We start from the raw sequence: 5,754 nt of genomic DNA on the forward strand, positions 1-5,754 counted from the left end.
TTCATCCTGGAGAAAAGAAGGCTATGAGGTGACCTCATTGCAGCCTTCCAGTACCTAAAGGGGGCCTATATACAGGAGGGGAGCCAACTCTTTGAAAGGGTAGATAACAGAAGGACAAGGGGAAATGGTTTTAAGTTGAAGGAAGGAAGATTTAGGTTGGATATGAGGGGAAATTTTGTGAGAGTGGTGAGGCGCTGGAACAGCTGCTCAGGGAGGTTGTGGATGTTCTGTCCCTGGAGGTGTTCAAGGCCAAGTTGGATGGGGCCCTGGGCAGCCTGATCTAGTATTAAATGTGGAGGTTGATGGCCCTGGCTGTGGTGGGGGGGTGGAGCTTGATGGTCCTTGAGGTCCCCTCCAACCCAACTCATTCTATGATTCTATGCTTTGTCTCCCCTATAGGCTTCTGTCAGGTTTTCTGTGGCTTAAATGTGTTCTGAATGGGCCTTCTGGACAGATTAGCGGGGGAAAATTACACTAAAGAATCTTGTTCTGGAGCTTCAGCTCAAGCTGAAAAGCTTGGAGGGTGAAGTCAGAGCTTGTAGTCAGCAAGTACTTTCTTGTAAAAAAGTAACACTTAAATACAGATTCCTCTGCAACTTAGTTGCTCTTAAGACTACAAGAACAGCAGGCTGCTGGGGATGGAGGAACTTTCTCAGGAAGAGCAAAATTACAGGGACATCAGTGAATGAACTGAATATGTTTCAAATACATTTTCAATTAATACTCTTTTTCGTTCAGTGTGAAAATCTAAGAGGTTTTCCGTAAGAAAATGTTTCCATGATAATTATAATTTCTTGAATCCAAAGGTTTACTTAGTGCTACTTAATTAAGAATTATGAAGTACTCACAAGTGAAACATTTCAATAGTTAGACAAACTGATAATAAATAGGAGGCGCTTGGGCCCTAAAGCCTGCTGAGCTGCTGTTACATATGTTATGTTACTATAGCCTCATTGTATTTATGGGAATGCTTACTTCTGAATCGTTTTTGTATGTGAGAATGCTTTAGCATGAGCAAGAATTACAGTGATTCTCCTTTGAAAAGTTGTATATAAAAAGATAACCTTCTTACTCGGCAGTTAAGTTGCCTATGTGTGTTCTGACTGTCTTTCAACTTGACTGAATTAATTTTTACTGTTTTTCTTGCTTGTTAGCTCTACGGAGTCAAAATAGTTGAGAGATATTGCTACTTCCTGTTTTGAATTGATAGAATTATGTTCTTAAGTTTCAGTTAGTTTCATTGAATAACTTAAAAGATCAATTAGTAGCTTAAAGGAAAATCCTGTTTTGCGTATTAAAGTCTCTACATTAGGTCATGGTGCCAAGGAAGGAAAGTTATGTTTTCACATTACGGGACTGGTAGCCATGAAAGCTCTCTTTACCTGTAAGTGTGGACAGAACCAGCTGTGAAACACTGAATGTAGAACTACTGTAAGTCCCTTTTCAGAGAGCCTTTGCACTACGGAGAGATTGAAGTACACTGTCTGATTAACAATCTGTCTACCACTTCAAAAGCAGATGGGATGAAAATGCAGACAAGATATAAAGCTGATCGCAATAGCTCAGACCAATGAGCAGTTCATGCTGTTGCATCCTGAAAACCAGGCATCAGAGTTAATAGTAAAAGATTAAAACCCTTAGAAGTGCTCCATATACATATAATATCAGTCATAATAATAGTCTTGAATGACATTTAGGAAAGGGACAAAACTTTTTTATTAAAACATTGAAAAATGAGCAACAGAAACATACAACTAGTGGGATGATTGACCTTGTTTTTGTGAAATTAACGCATCAGTCTGATTTGATGGCTGAGTCATTCTCAGTGAGTTTTCAAGGTGCTCATCAAAAAAGATTTTTGATGAAATTTTACTCTTCCTGTACTTTATCTTTAATAATCACAGAATTGCAGGAGTTGGAAAGGAGCTATAGAGATCACCAAGTCCAATGCCCCTGTTAAAGAGGGTTCTCTATGGTAGGTTGCATAGGCAGGCATCAGATGTGTCTTTTCATTTTCAAAGGAGACTCTACAACCTCACTGGGTATTCCAATACTCTGTCACTCTCACTGTTCTTCCACGTATTTGCATGGAACTTCCTATGTTGAAGTTCTTGGCCACATTTCTTGTCCTATTCCTGCAAACCACTGAAGAGAGTCTGGCCTCATTCAATTACCTCCTGCACTTTATATATTTATAAAAAAATATTGATCAGATCCCCTCTTAGTCTCTAGGCTGAACAGACTCGGGTATCTCTACCTTTCCTCATATGAGAGATGCTCTAGGCCATTTATCATCTTTGTAGCGCCCTCTGCTGGACTCTTTCTAGAAGATCCCTGTTTTTGTTTTTTTTTTCAACTGGGGTGCCCAGAACTGAGCACAGTATTCCAGATGTGGTTTTACCAAGGCAGAGTAGAGGGGGAGGATCACCTCCCTCGACCTCCTGGCTAGGTTATTTTTAACACATCCCAGGATACAACTGGGCTTCTTGGCCACAAAGGCACACTGCTGGCTCATAGCCTACCTGTTGTGCACCAGGACCACTAAGTCTTTCTTTGCAGTGCTCCTCTCCAGCAAGTTAGTCTATAATCTTTACTGATGCATGTGGTTATTTTTCCCAGGTGCAGGAATCTATTCTTGCATTTGTTGAACCTAATAAAGTTCTTTTCCACCCAACCTCCAGTCTATCCACGTCCCTCTGAATGGCAGTACAGCCTATCTGGCATTTCAGCCATGCCTCCCAACTTCATATCATCAGCAGACTTGCTGAAGATGAACTCTATCCCATCATTCAGATCATTGATGAAGATGTTGAAAAAGACTGGACCTGCTAGTTACAGGCCTCCAACTAGACCCTATACCACTGATCACAAATGTGCATACTGCCAAAAGTAATGACATGAGTAAAGCATGAATGAGAAGCAGGGTTATTTTTCTCTTATGAAAGTATTGTAAAGAGACATGCTCAGATCTTTGAGTTGAATATCTGATTGCAACTCTATATATTCCATTTGAAAAATGTATTTAAGTTGAACGAAAATAGAGTTGCAAGTGTGTGTGTATATATATATACATATAAAAGTTGATTATTTTGGCAATACTGAAACCTATTCTCAAATTCTTTTATCAGAACAGAAAGCATGGCTGCATATTTTTTATTGTTCACGGATCTGTGTTTAGTCAGTCTATCAAAATGCAGTTAATTGCTTGCCATAACTTGAGTTATCACTGCACTGCACCTTCCTGGTGTCCTGGTTTCAGCTCAGGCACTGTTAATAGCACACTGACAGTTTGGGTGCATGCCTGGGGCTCGGCCAGGCTCCTCAGTGTGACATAGTTGCTGCCATGATGGTGCGGAACAGGGAATGGCCTGCTTTGCGAGCTGTGCTGGGCCACATGCAGCCTGCAGTCTATGGGTTGCACATGCCTGGTCTAAGATAATAATTGTGCATGTACTGGACTGAATATGAAGCTTGAACATGCAGCTATAGAGAGCTGGATGAGAAAATGACTGCTGCTTTTGAGCCCCACAAACTCTCAGCCTTCTGTTTTCCCAGTGGAGGTCAGTACTGATGTAGAGAATAAAAAATAAATTACCTAAAGCGAAGGATGTTTTCAACTGCACCAGGACTTTTCAAATTGGTCCGTGCTGGAAATGGGAATGCTGCATTGCATGGTTTCTTCCAGGGGCCCCACTGAGTGTTGTAGTATGGTCAAACATCCCCAGACAGTCCTATTACCTTTGCTGTGAGTGCTGTTTCTCCTGACTGCAGTTCTTTGAGGTATACATGAACTGTTAAATGCCTCACTTGCAGTGGAGAGATTGTTTACACTATTCAGGAGTGCATTCATAACACCATCAGCAGCACAAACAGGAAAGGGGTTAAAACCAGTAAATAACATAGGTGAATAGTACCAAAAGGGCATCACAGAATTGGAGGCATTAGAGGGACATCTGGAGACTATTTAGTTCAAACCAACTGGAAACACAGGTTCCCTAGAATAGGCTGCTGAGAAAGCATCCATGTGGGTTTTGAATGTTGCCTGTGAAGGAAAATCTGCAACCTCTTGGCAGCTTGTTCCAGGGCTCTGTAACCCTCAAAGGCAAGAAGTTCTTCCTCATGTTCATACGGAACTTCCTGTGTTCCAGTTAATGCCCATTACCCATTATTCCGTCACTGGGCACCATTGAAAATAGCCTGGCCCAATCCACTTGACTCTTGAAAATGAGATATTTATAAGCATGGATAAGATCTCCCCTCAGTCTTGTCCAGGCTAAACAGTCCCTGGTCTCCCTGCCTTTCCTCATATGGGAGATGCTCAAGGCCATTTATCATCTTTGCAGCGCTCTCTGCTGAACTCTTTCCAGGAGATCCCTGCCTTCTTGAACTGGGGAGCCCAGAACTGGGTGCAGTATTCCAGATGTGGTTTTACCAGGGCCGAGTAGAGGGGGAGGATCACCTCCCTGGACCTACTGGTCATGCTCATTTTAATGCATCCCAGGATACAACTGGGCTTCTTGGCCACAAAGTCACCCTGCTGGCTCATGGCTAACCTGTTGTTTATTAGGACATCTATGCCCTTCTCTGCAGAACTTCTTTCCAGCAGATCGACCCATAATCTTTAGTGATGCATGTGGCTATTTTTTCCCGGGCTCAGGATTTTACACTTGCATTTGTTGAATCTCATAAGGTTCCTCTCTGAATAAGTTGTCTTGATTGTATTTGTGTGGCAAGGAAGGGTTCAGCTGTGAGATGATCACTGCATTTCCACAAACCATTTCACATGGGGCAGAAACTGATGCTGGAGCACCAGCATCCAAATGGAGCTGGAATGTGGCTTGCTTCTCCTGAGATTTCCTGAGCTGAATTATTAGGAGTGACAAGATGTCATGTGTCATCCCTGCTGCCAGGAATACTCGAACGAGAGATGCACTAGGTCACCTGTGCCTGAGTGATAAGTCAGCTTGTTACAGTTCAGGCAAGATGGTTTTAAGGCTGGGTGTTGAAACAGGTAGAACTGTCTAGACTGGAGCAAGGCTGGAGGAAGGCTGGCATGGAAGAGAAGCACAGTGGCAGGGCTTGAGCAAGGAGCTAAATGTAGCTGGGAGCTAAATACTGAAGGAAGACTACAGTCAAATGCCATTAAAATGCCTGTCTGCCAGACAGACTGGATTGCTGGGCTGAGGCCAGTGGGATGAAGTTCAACAAGACCAAGTTCTAGGTCCACTTTGGCCACAACAGCCCCAGGCAATGCTACAGGCTTGGGGCAGAGTGGCTGGAAGACTGTGTAGAGGAAACAGACCTGGGGTATTGATTGACACTCGGATAGCAGTGTGCCCAGATGGCCACGATGGCCAGTAGCATCCTGGCTTCTATCAGAAATAGTGTTTTCCCAGTAGGAGCAGGGAAGTGATCATCCTTCTGTACTTAGTCCTGTTGAGGTTCAACCAACAACAACACGTATTCCACACCAACAACACTAACATATTCCTCTCAGCTGTGACAAAATTGTGATGATGGCAATAATTAGGGACTGTGGAATAAATACAGGTGAATAAGCCCCTCTCAAAGAATAGCAGGGCTGGGGAGGGATTGAATCTAGGTATTTATTCTAGTTTTCCAGGTTCTCTTCAGTTATCCACCAGATGGCAACAGAAATCTATTTTAACATGGCAGGATTCTGCAGGGACACATTGAAATCCAACTGTTTTCCTGGATAGATATACAGGACTACAAAGCCTGCACTCCTACACA

Source organism: Meleagris gallopavo, chromosome 1 (assembly GCF_000146605.3).
Source record: "Meleagris gallopavo isolate NT-WF06-2002-E0010 breed Aviagen turkey brand Nicholas breeding stock chromosome 1, Turkey_5.1, whole genome shotgun sequence".
Lineage (NCBI taxonomy): Eukaryota > Metazoa > Chordata > Aves > Galliformes > Phasianidae > Meleagris > Meleagris gallopavo.